Source organism: Mangifera indica, chromosome 12, assembly GCF_011075055.1.
Source record: "Mangifera indica cultivar Alphonso chromosome 12, CATAS_Mindica_2.1, whole genome shotgun sequence".
Taxonomy (NCBI): Eukaryota; Viridiplantae; Streptophyta; class Magnoliopsida; order Sapindales; family Anacardiaceae; genus Mangifera; species Mangifera indica.
Window position 1 is genome coordinate 303,760 of NC_058148.1, and position 14,093 is coordinate 317,852.

The 14,093-nt window shown below is 34.6% G+C and overlaps 1 pseudogene; it reads left to right on the forward strand.

The window, feature by feature from the left end:
• The first annotated feature begins 1,282 nt into the window (after positions 1 to 1,282).
• The window catches only part of LOC123193084, a 28,800-nt pseudogene continuing 15,989 nt past the window's right edge, over positions 1,283 to 14,093 (forward strand).

Consider the following 14,093-nt stretch of genomic DNA (forward strand, 5'->3'; position numbering starts at 1 on the left):
TTTACAGTCGTCAAGTGTTTGTTTGCTGTTCGTTGACTTGGTTGGCTCTTTTGACTCGTTTGGAGCGATTGTTTGACTTGAACTGAGTTAGTTTGTGAGGGTTAAATGGATTCAAGAGAAATCAAGCCAAGATTCAAGATTCAAACAAAAGGGAAAGAGAAGTTTCGAGAAAAGAAAACAGAGAGAAAGAATACCATGTGAGATGGTTTTTCATTCACTTTTAGTTAACTAAACTCTTGTTGAGTTTACATCAGTTATACAAGATTGAGGTGCACGTGTACATAAACCAAAGTGTAAATGTCTAATGGATTTTACTTTTCTACCTATTACAATTAACCGCTATACCTCTTCTAACAGTTTGAGTTTTTTTGTATGAGTTATTTGATGACTGTGAAATTTCTTTATTTATGAGTTTGAAATTTAGATGATATTCATTCATCAATTTTTATTTTCTTAAATTTTATGAAATTTTTAATAAATCATATAAAGCTCCGGGTTAAGTATTTCAGAGAGCTTGCTTTGGCCTTTTTTTTTTCAAAGAAATTTCTGGTGAACATTTCCTTATTATTTGCGGACTTCATGAAAACATACAACCATATTCCTCTCAATGCTGATCTGAGAAAACTTTCACTAGAAGTTGATTATCTACACATGTTGCATGCAATTTTTTTTTTTTTTTTGTTTACATATTTGTTTCAACTCATTAGACTGTTTGTGTCTGTATTCTCTGTTCCAGATGCTATTAACCCTACAAATAGGTTGTTTATGATTGCATTCTTTTGAAGTCTTTGCATTTGAACTTAGTCCGGCATATAATTTGACTCGTCTGGTTTGTACCCTATCAGAGAAGCTATAATGGAAGTCCTCAACACATTGAAGCTCTATCCATCGTGTGTATGTTATTGTGTGTGTGTGTGTGTGTGTGTTTGATAAGTGATATGATTAATTGTCATTCTTGTATTTGTTGGACAAACTGTTATGTTAAATTCCACCTGATTGCTTCTATCTTTTTGTGCCATGTCTCCTCTAAGTTGACCATTCGAGGTGTCTTCCCTCTAGATTATACTGTAGGTGCATTTGATTATGTTGTTCTGTTTACTTTCAGGAAACAGCAAAATAATTAGCTTGGAAGTGTTGTATTAGTGTTTGGCATACTTTTTCTGATGTAGAACACAGATGGGGACCTGCAAGTTTCATTTTAGACTTGCTAATGTTCTTTTCGGTTATAAGTTATAGTTTGAGAATGCTGCAAGGTTTAAAGGCTTTGTTTATTTGTGTTTCTCTTCTGTTCTAGATGGGTAAAATGATCCTTATTTTTCTGACCTTTTTCCTCCACTTCTTGCTCCAGAATGTTGTTGTCTTTCCATCTAGGGCTGTGGCAATTGAGAATGATCTTAGATTACTCTCACCTTGCCTTGCAATTTTGATGAACATCTAACTAGACACCTACCCAGGCAATGGTTAACAAGTTTACCAATAAGTTATGATCCATCACACTCATAATTCAAAAGTTCACATCATTTAAGAAGTGATAGTATAAAATAATAAAAACTTCGATGATAATAACCTATGCAGCTGGACTTTAATGTTGGCATGAAAAGGGTGTTGGAATCAATGAGAGCTCCATCTATTTCAGTAAGAGATGATTTAGCAGAGTAGAGTCATGTATTAGAAAAGTTTCCATATTGACATGTCTAATGCATTCAGAACTTATAGTTGTTATTACTACTATTCTCAGTCCTGGCTAGAATCATGGATCAGAGACATTTTCTCTTTCTTTTTGTTTTCAGAATGTTGTCTATTCTTGCTACATAACCACCTTTATATCCTGTTTTCCGTGTACAGAAATGGTTAATCCTTCAGAAGATGTACTCACAGCAATGAAGCACCACATCAGTAAGATCAAATGGTAGAGCTTATAAAGAAGCTAAAGCCTCATGTGGTAGTTTCTGGGATCGATAACTTTGTGGCTGTTACCAGTTCAGCTTCTGTGCACCTCTTGGATGTTACACAACGAACTGGTTCTCGTCTTTGGTTGGACATCTCTGATCACTTTTAGCTGTCCAGCCTCTCAAGTTCCAATGGGGTCTTAAAATACTTTGCAGGAAATTCTCTACCTTCCCGTGTTACAATTGGATGCGGTCTTGTGAAAAATCAGGTATTTATTTGTCTTCATTTTAAGAAGAAAATTTCTATTTGTCCGATCCAATCGTGCAGCCGTATGATGAATTTCAAGATTCATTCTCACAATTTGTCTTTCATCTTTTTAGTTCTGACAAGTAATTATCAACAAAATCCAGACACTTCGTTTCCAGTTTTATTCAGATTTAGAAGTAGCTTTTGTCATTTCAGAAGAGGCTATCTGTGCGGCCTTGTCCAAGACCGTGGAAGTTCTAGAAGGGAATTCTGCAGTGATAAATCAATACTATCACAGCTGTATTTTCCATGAGCTTCTGACTTTGAAGCGTGTGGATTGACATCCATATGCAGAGGTTTTTAACCCTTCTCTCTTCTAAATAGTATTCTAAGATGTGCATATATACTAGCAAAATTGAAATTTTTAGCGCTTTTTTTATCGCGTATGCATATATACCACTCATTCTAAAACTTAAATAAATATATCACAATAGTAATCTATTTTCCCAAAATACCTTTCTTTAATCTTTCATTCAGAGATTCTCTCTCTCTTTTTCTCTGCAACTTTTTCTCTTTTCTTCCTTAACTGAAAAAGGAATCCCTCTAGCATAAAAAAGATAAAATAAAATATTAATGGAAGAAGACATATAAGTGAACAATAAAATTCGTGAGAAATCCATTATAAAAGATTCAACTTAGACATGAGAGAGGGAGAGACGAAAATTGCTAAATTTATTAAGAGAATTAACATCTGCTGCAAATACTTCATAGCGAAATCATCCACATTCAGGTGAGTATTGACTTAACCCTATATGTTATGTGTTTTCTTTATAAATAATTGAAAATGAAATAAGTATAGTATATTCATGTTCATAATAACTTCATGTAAAATTTAACTTTATTGTGATTTCATGTTGTTAGATTATTTAATGTTATTATTTCATGTTGTTTCTATTGTTTAAAGTTGTTATTATTGTTTAATGTTGTTGTGATGGTTATAAAATATCAAAATATAGCCCAAAAAAAATTCCAGATAATGAACAGGTTGGCGTTAACGCCAACCCCCCGGGCCCTAGTGAATTTATTTATTTATTTCTGTTTTCTTCCATTACACTCAATTCTTTTATTTTTTATGTTTGTTTATTCCAATTTAGCTTTTATGTGTGTATTATTTTTCTTGTCTTGACAGAGAATTACATAAAAAATTACGAAATTGCCATTGTCATTTTTTTCATGTTTTTTATTATCTTGTCTTGATAAATTTTCGTACATCATCTGAAGATATAATAGTTTAATGTGTTGTAAATACGTATATATGAAGGTTGATTGCATTGCTATCGCATTTGGGCGTAATTTGAAAAAAACTGTATTTAAAATTCACTATGAAGGTCAATGGGTTAAAGGTGATGATAATGTCGCAAGATATGTTCGTGGAAATAAGAGAGGGATTTGTATTGACACAAAGGTTGATTTTGAAAGATTCATTGCAAGAATCAGCGATCGTCTACGACTCGATTGAAGTCAGTCAAATGTGCGCGTATTTACACTAGGTGATATGGGTCCAATGGAGATTATAGACGATGAGGATGTAGAGTTTTTGATGGTTGTAGCAAGAAGTTTATAAGGATACACAACTTTTTGTTATCAAGAGTCAAATTGACGAAAGGGACAATCAACAAGGCAAAGATGTTCATGAGGAAGAAAGGGAAAATCATCCGATAGATGAATGGGCACATCTACAAAGTTTTCAAGAGTTTGGTGGGAATTATGGTGTTGATGATGATAACGACGACGACATGGATGAGGATTATGAAGTAGAAGGTAATGAGGAGGAAGAGGATAATGATGATGAAGACGAAGAATTCTCGGGTTTGATAATGACATATATAGTGTTCCGAGCCAAGACGTTGGCAGAAATCAAAGTCATGCTTGTTACGATGGGGTTGAATGTAGCACAAGACGTCGTGGCTTTATGAATATTAAAGCATATCTAAATCACATCTATAATCCAAATCCATTTCAATGGGTTCCTGAGCCTACTATTGATGTTGAGAATGCAGGAATTACTAATCGGGCAACACAAAGGGGCAACTATTTACAAGTAATGGGTTTTTATAACTCCAAGACAGAATTAAAAGTATTATTTTGAGCGTATACCTTAAAGACAAGAATTCAATAGAAGATTGGTCACTTTGATAATATACGGTATGAGCTTAAGTGTGTACACCCACAATGTAAATGGTAAGCATGAGCGACAAGAGAGCAAAACGGAGACTATTGGGTCTTACAACGTATGGATGAGACCCACACTTGTCCACAGGATCAAATATTGTCATATCACAAACAAGTTAGTGCAGAATCGTTAGGTAACATTCTTAAGTCAATGTTTGTGGTTGATCGTATTTATCGATCAAAGGAAATTATTTCAGATATGACAGATAGGTATTGAATTGACATATCCTACACGCAAGCATGGGGTGTCAAAACATATGCAATAAATGCACTACGAGGATCTATGGAAGAGTCTTTCGGTATATTACGTGAATACTATCATAATTTAGAGCTTAAGAACCCAAGAACTATGACACGTATTGATGTTGATATGGAAAATAGGTTCAAGTTTTTTTTCATGTGTATGAGGGGTTCTATAAGAGGGTTTAAACAATTCTGTCGTCCGGTAATATGCATTGATGTGTCACACTTAAAAGGAAAGTATCTTAAGTCTATTTTCATTGCTGTTACGAAAGACGATAATAATTAGATTTACTCACTCGTATTCTGTATTGGACACAAAGAGGGAATGATACATAGATGCTTTTTTTGACATAACTTAGCATGTGCATTGGTGATTTGCCAAATTTGACCATTATTTTTTATCGTCATCATTCAATAATTACGTCGGTCGCGAACGTAATGTCTCATACTTGTCATGAGTTTTGTAATTACCACTTCGCGTAACATGCGTTCGCAATTCAAAAAAATTAAACATATTGAAGGACTATTTTGGAAAGCTGCTAACGCATATCGTTTCACGGGCTTTCAAACTGCTATAAGTAGAATTGCTAGAGTAAATCCCGCTATAGCAGCGTATTTGATTGACATTGGGTATGAAAGATGGGCACGTGTCCACTTTGGAGGATGACGGTATAATATTAAGATGATTGATATTGTTGAGTCTTTCAATGCTTTATTACGGACTGCTCACGTTTTGTCTATCACTATATTGGTTGAGTTTCTTCGAAGTACAATGCAACATTGGTTTTTTAATAAGTGAAACATGGCTGGTTCATATAATTAAAATTTATTCTGATGTTTCTATTTTTTCATCGCATTTATTTTAGTTGTTTTTTACAGTTGAGAGATCTCCCCCGTTAACACCATGGGCGTAGGGCAAGCTTGCTCGATATGTGTTCAAATCTGTCAATATGGTTGTTAAACCAATCAACATGTAACAATACGAAGGTCATGATTCACGACAACAATGTTCATCGTGAATCTTTTATATCGAATGTGTGATTGTGAAAAATTTCAACATTCCTAGATTTTATGTGCACACGTTATAGCTATAGCAAGGTATAAAACCTATCAAACTGTGTAGGTTGGGTCAGTACATACTACTCTACTGAATATTTACATAGGGTGTACGAAGAAGATATTAATCAACTAAGGGATTAATCAACTTGGGCACCATCAAATATGTTTGCGATTTATCCTCAAGTGATGGAGCAACGAAAGTTCGGTCGCCCTTCCAATCATACAAGAAGACCTTCACAAGGAGAGGAAGTTCAACAACAATACTATAGCCGATGTTATCAACCTGGTCATACTCGTTTGAAATGTCAAAGTCCAACTCCAGTGCTTATGGTTAGCTCCTCCCGCACACCCAGTAACACACGAACCCAAAATCGTCGTACTCACGGTGCAACCCGTACGGTCGAATAGGTTATCATGTTGAATCTTCTATTGGGTTTTGTACATGTACGCGATGACAATGGATTTTAATGTATTACATGTTTAATTTTATATAATTTATCTATTAAGTTTTGTACAAATTTTAATGTATTACATTTTACTATTTTTTTGTTTAAACTCTTACATGTATGTGATGACAATGGATTAAAATAGTTGAATGGAATTACCATAACATATATTTGTTAGCGTATCATTTTTATGTATATATTTGAATTTTTTCTCATACTATACATCAATAAAACAATAATAAAATACACTATACAAATAATAATAAAATGTCATCATTCAAACAATAATAAAATGACATCCAATTCATATGCATGCCCGTCCATCCATGCCTTAATCGAATTCCTCGAACCCTGTATTGTCACAATCTAATTGAATTTAATAAATACAACTAATTTAATAAATTTTGCTGACATATAAATAAACTCATAAATACTAAATACTTACTGAGGGTCCTTCCTTAAAATATGGGTGTAGCCATGCGCTTTCTTAACCTCCTAAAATGTGTCGATGTGAAATTAAATGGTTGATCTTGGGCAAGGTATTCTGTAAACATAAGTAAAAAAACGTCGGAGTCTCCACTTCCAACATCGTGTTTTAGCACATCACAAACACTTGTATTGTAATGTCGGTGGAGTATCTGGAGGTTGAATTCTCTTTAATGTATAGAAATTACTCGCCTTCATTAGGTGTATCAGTGTCCTAAATGATATCAATAACTTCTTCACCCTCTCTAAGCTATTGATATATTAGGCAGAGTTGTATACATATAACTTCTAATAATTGGTATACAATACGTCATACACCCAATGTTGGTTGTCGAAGTTGAGGGGAATGAATAGCTATTGACCAATGAAGAGAAATAAGTATCAATAATTAATTTTATCGTAAACAACTTACAGTTGTATACCACCTTGTCAACACTACTCTATAGTCGAAAGAATTCAGTTAACTGTTAACGTGAGATATCATTGATTTGATCTAGGAAAAATGTGGGTCACTCTATATTTGCACCCAATTGTTTAAACTCACTGTAACACTGTGGGAGAAGTCCAATAAACTGAGTCGAAACAGTCGTCCAGTTATCATCTGAAAAAAATTTATGGAGTATACCTATAAAAGTTTCGATATGTTGTGTATACAGATAAATTACAATATAAGTTGAAATTGATAACTAATATGAACAAATACAAAGGAATGGTATATACCGTGTTTTTCAACCATTACCCCAATGTTATAATTTGGGTCCACTATGGTTTGCGCATATAGGCGGTCGTTCCTGTTGGTCCTCCGAGGAAGACACGTCGAGTGTCATTATCTAATGTTTAACGGTACCATAATGTGAACTCTGTATAAGACTCAACCAATCGCGGGTCCAGACGATGACCCTCAGTTATGGGTTGTTTGTTCTTTTTTCTCTAATTTGGATCTGTGAATAGATTTATCAACTGTTTCCATTTTAGCAGTACACATCCGAAAGCTGACACTTTTTTAGTTGTCAGCTTCTAAACAGCTGTTGGTTGGTCTTGCACTTGTTGTTTGACATCATCGTCTGATGATTCGTCTAACTGAAAAAGGTTCACAAATTTATGTTTACCATTATTTTATAATTAAGTAATTGAAAATAAAAATTAAGTAATACAACTAATTGAAAATAAAAATTAAGTATAGTGGATAATAACTTGTACTGATTCTAATGTCTGAATATAATAATCCTTAAGTCTTGCAATTTGATTATTTAATGATGTCATTTTTTCCTACATCTTCCCCCGAAGCATCGATGTGTGTTGTTGCTATTGGTTCTGTATCTCCCCCTGAAACGTTGATGTTTGTTGTTGCTAATAGGATTGCATCTCCTCATGAAACGCTGATGAGTGTCGCTCCCACTCCACATGCATCATTGCAGCGTGCTGGTCCAATTGCTGCTGCATCTGAGAGTTGATGCCACTTTTATGTTCCATTAAGATTTGTTGAAGACAGTCGTATGATACACCACTATACGACGTCCTGTGGATCGAGTGTCTTACAGAGTGGTTTATCTGGTGCTCCTAAGAATGAGAGACACTAGAAGTAGACACCTATAAAGGGGATGTATGTCCTTATGTGACTCTCGGGGGTATGCGATGCGAGAGAATGACACCTATAAAGGGGATGTATGTCCAATACGAGACATCTTAGAAACCACAGGTCTAACACCTCGTGATGAAAAAATTCGTACGAAAGTGATGGAAGACGATGAAGACCCTCTAAGGGCTGTCTGAATGACAATGAGACGGTTCGACTGGATGGCATCATCATCGTCTGAATGCGTAATTGGTGTATATTCTCCCATAAACTTTAAAGCTCAAATATACTAGTCAGAGTAACGCTCAATCTCGATCGGATGTAATGCAGTTGTAATCTCCTCCTAGAACATGAAAGAAATTTATAAAAATTAATGAAATAAAAAACAGAATAATAAAATATAAATGAACAACATACCGAAGAAGCATCTTAAAGTATCGATATGTCATCCCATATAGGTAGTACAACTGTTTTCTATTTTAGGATACGAGAGATTCGATCATTTACTTTCAAACTGATATAAGGGGATAAATTTTGAATCGTCTCATAAATCCAATACTACACAATATACAACATTTACGGTTAGTATTTACAATAGTTATTATGAATGTAAACTTTATCTATTATATGATACTTACTTGAAAAGCAATCGGGTATCCTAAAATACTGTAACTGAGAAGTGGGAGTGGACTTGTGTACGACGAGTAATGTTCAACACAATATTGATATTTGTTATGTATACCTTTTCGTATCGAGTCAACTGTTTTATTCCATGTTAGTGTTTTCCATGGGTATCGAGTAAATGCATTTAAATTGTTCGCTAAATGCAAAAAATGCTCAGGTACTTTGGTCCTGTTGTTCGCCCTTAATAATCTTGTAAATGCATAATACAAGACCGCAAACTTCATTGCTTCGTCATCATTGTCTCCCCAAACTTCATTATTGAATGCTTACTCGATCTCCCATGAGATAACAACCTCTGAATGTTCAGGAAGTATTTATCTCTCAATCGAGGCGTATCCGTGCAATCAACGTAATTGGACACGTCCATAACCTCCCCGAAAATCAAACTAGTCACGAGTGCAAACTCAACAGGGTTGAATCAGAATTCAACAACATTTATTCTGAACCACATTTTTCTGTCTGGGTTTCTACGGTTAATCATACGTAATAACATTGTTTGAATAAAAACAACATTGAATCGTGGCTCCACCAAATCTAATAAATATCCAAAACAAGTTGTCCGAAAAATAGCTCTTTAAGTAAACATTAGTTTATTCCTAATTATAGAAAACCTTACCTATTGTCCTACCATTATTTTGTAATAACATTGCGCGAATAAATGTATACACATATGGGGAGATCGAGCAAGCATTCGACAATGAAGTTTGGGGAGACTGATGATAACGCAGTGAAGTTTGCGGTCTTGTATTACGCATTTACAGGATTATTAGGGTCGAACAACAGGACCAAAGTACCTGAGCGTTTTTTACATTTAACGAACAATTTAGATGCATTTAGTCGATACCTATGGAAAACACTGACATAGAATAAAACAATTAACTCGATACGAAAAGGTATATATAACAAACATCAATATTATGTTGAATATTACTCATCGTACACAAATTCACTCCCACTTCTCAGTTACAGTATTTTGGGATACCCGATTACTTTTCAAAAGTATCATATAATAGATAAATATTACATTCGTAATGACTATTATAAATACTAACCATAAATATTGTACATTGTATAGTATTGGATTTATAAGACGATTCAGAATCTATCGTTTTATATCCGTTTGAAACTAAATGATCAAATCTCCCGTATCCTAAAATGAAAAATAGTTGTACTACCTACATGAGATGATATATCGATACTTTGAGACGCTTCTCCGATATATTGCTCATTTATATTTTATTATTATATTTTGTATTTCATTAATTTTTATAAATTTCTTTGATGTTCTAGGAGGAGATTACAACTGCGTTACATCCGACCGAGATTGAGCGTTACTCTGACTGGTATATTTGAGCTTTGAAGTTTATGGGAGAACATATACCATCTACACATTCAGATGATGATGATGTCATCCAATCGAACCGTCCTGTTGTCATTCAGACAGCCCTCAGAGGGTCTTCATCATTTTCCATCGCTTTCGTACAAATTTTTTCATCATGAGGTGTCAGACTTGTGGTTCCTAGGACGTCTCGTATTTGACATACATCCCCTCCATAAGTGTCATTTTCTTGCATAGCATACCCCCGAGAGTCACATAAGGACATACCTAATATACGTGTTTCCCCACTATGGATGTCTACTTCCCGTGCCGCTCATTCTTACGAGCACCAGATAAACGACTTTGTAAGACACTCGGTCCACAAGACGTCGTATAGTGGTGTATCATACGACCGTCTTCAACAAATCTTAATGGAACATGGAAGAGACATCAACTCTCAGATGCAGCAGCAATTGGACCAGCACGCTGCAATGATGCACGTGGAGTGGGAGCGGCACTCATCAACGTTTCATGAGGAGATGCAATCCTATTAGCAACAACAAACATCAACGTTTCAAAGGGAGATACAGAACCAATAGCAACAACACACATCGATGCTTTGGGGGGACATGTAGGAAAAATGACATCATTAAATAATCGAATTGTAGGACTTGAGGATTATTATATTCAGAATCAGTACAGGTTATTATCCACTATACTTAATTTTTATTTTCAATTGCTTAATTATAAAATAATGACAAACATAAATTTGTGAATTTTTTTTAGTTAGACGAATCATCAGACGATGATGTCTAACAAGTGCAGGACCAACCAATAGTTGTTCAGAAGCCAACAACAACTAAAAAAGTATCAACTTTTGGAGGTGTACTGCTAAAAGGGAAACAGTTGGTAAGTCCATTTACAGATCTAAATTAGAAAAAAAATAACAAACAACCCATAACTGAGGGTCATTATCTGGACCCGGATTGGTTGAGTTTTATACAGAGTTCACATTATGGTACCGTTAAGCGTCAGATAATGACACTCGACGTGTCTTCCTCAGGGGATCAACTGGAACGATCGCCTATATGCCCAACCCATAGTGGACCCAAATTATAACATTGGGTCAATGGTTGGAAAACACGATATGTATCATTCATTTGTATTTACATATTAGTTATCACTTTTAACTTATGATGTGATTTATCTATATATACAATATATTGAAGTTTTTATGGATATACTTCATAAATCTTTTTCAGATGATAACTGGACGACTGTTTCGACTCAGTTTGTTGAACTTCTTCCACAGTGTTACAGTGAGTTTAAACAGTTGGGTACAAATATGGAGTGGCTTATATTTTTCCTAGATCAAATCAATGACATTTCACTTTAACAGTCAACTGAATTCTTTCGACCATAGAGTAATATTGATAAGGTGGTATACAACTGTAAATTGTTTACGATAAAATTGATTATTGGTACTTATTTCTCTTCATTGGTCGATAGGTATTCATTCCCCTCAACTTCGACAACCAACATTGGGTGTGTGACGTATTGGATACCAATTATTAGAAGTTGTATGTATACAACTCTACTGAATATACCAATAGCTTAGAGAAAGTGAAGAAGTTATTGATTAGGACATTGATACACCTAATGAAGGCGAGTAATTTCTATACATCAAAGAGAATTCAACCACCAGATACTCCACCGACATTACAATACAAGTGTTCATGATGTGCCAAAACACGATGTTGGAAGCGGAGACTCTGGCATTTTTTTACTTATGTTTATGGAATACCTCGCTCGAGATCGACTATTTAATTTCACATCGACATATTCCAGGAGGTTAAGAAAGTGCGTGACTACCCCATATTCTAAGGAAGGGCCCTTAGTAAGTATTTAGTATTTATGAGTTTATTTATATGTCAGCAAAATTTACTAAATTGATTGTATTTATTAAATTCAATTGGATTATGTAAATGCAGGCTTCGAGGAATTCGATTAAGGCATGGATGGACAGGCATGCTTATGAATTGGATGTCATTTTATTTTTGTTTGAATGATGACATTTTATTATTATTTATATGGTGTATTTTATTATTGTTTTATTGATGTATAGTATGAGAAAAAATTCAAATATATGCATAAAAATGATAGGTAACAAATATATGTTATGGTAATTTCATTCAACTATTTTGATCCATTGTCATCACATACATGTAAGAGTTTGAACAAAAAATAATAATAAAATGTAATATATTAAAATTTGTACAGAACCTAATAGATAAATTACATAAAATTAAACATGCAATATATTAAAATCTATTGTCATCGCATACATGTACAAAACCCAATAGAAGATTTAGTATGATAACCTATTCGACCGTATGGGTTGCACCGTGAGTACGACGACCTTGGGTTCGTGTGTTACTAGGTATGTGAGACGAGCTAACCACAAGCACTGGAGTTGGACTCTGACATTTCAAACGAGTACGACCAGGTTGATAACATCGGCTACAGTATTGTTGTCGAACTTCCTCTTCTTGTGAAGGTATTCTTGCATGATTGGAAGGGCGACCGAACCTTCGTTGCTTCATCATTGAAGGATAAATTACAGACATATTTGATGGTGCCCAAATTGATTAATCCCGTAGTGGATTAATATCTTCTTCGTACACCCTATATAAATATTCAGTAGAGTAGAATGTACTGACCCAGCCTACACAGTTTGATAGGTTATTATACCGTGTTATAGTTGTAGCATGTGCACACAAAATTTGAGAATGTTGAAATTTTCCACAATCACACGTTCGATATAGAAGATTCACGATGAACACTTATTATCGTAAATCATGAACTTCGTATTGTTGCATATTGATTGGTTTAATAACCATATTGACAGATTTGAACACATATCGAGCAAGCTTGCCCTACGCCCATGGTGTTAACGGGTGAGATCTTTCACCTGTAAAAAACAACTAAAATAAATTTGATGAAAAAATAGAAACATAAGAATAAATTTTAGTTATATGAATCAGTCATGTTTCGTTTATTGAAAAACCAATGTTGCATTGTGCTTCGAAGAAACTCTACCAATATGGTGATAGGCAAAGCGTGAGCAGTCCGTATTAAAGCATTGAAGGACTCAGCAATATCAGTTGTCCTAATATTATATCGTCATCCTCCAAAGTAGACACGCGTCTATCTTTCATACCCAATGTCGGTCAAATAGGCTGTTGCAGCAGGATTTACTCTACCAATTCTACTTATAGCAGTTTGAAAGTCCGTGAGACGATATGCGTTAGCAGCTTTCCAAAATAATCCTTAAATATGTTTAGTTTTTTTGAACTGCGAACGCATGTTACCCTTTAAGTGGTAATTACAAAACTCATGACGAGTATGAGGCATTACGTTCACGACTGACGTAATTATTGAATGATGACGATAAAAAATAATGGCCAAATTTGACAAATCACCAATGCGCATGCTAAGATATGTCAAAAAAAGCGTTCATGTATCTATTCCCTCTTCTGCCCAATATAGAATGCGAGTGGGTAAATCTAATTATTACCGTCCTTCGTAACAGCAATGAAAAGAGACCTAAGATACTTTCCTTTTAAGTGTGACACATCAATGCATATCACCGGATGACAGAATTATTTGAACCCTCTTATAGAACACCTCATACACATGAAAAAAATTTGAACCTATTTTCCATATTGACATCAATACGTGTCATAGTTCTTGGGTTCTTAAGCTCCAAATTATGACAGTACTCACGTAATATACCGAAAGACACTTTTGGAGATCCTTGTAGTGCATTTAATGCATTACTTTGACTTCTACTAACGTCTTGGCTCGGAACACTGTATATGTCATCATCAAACCCGAGAATTCTTCGTCTTCA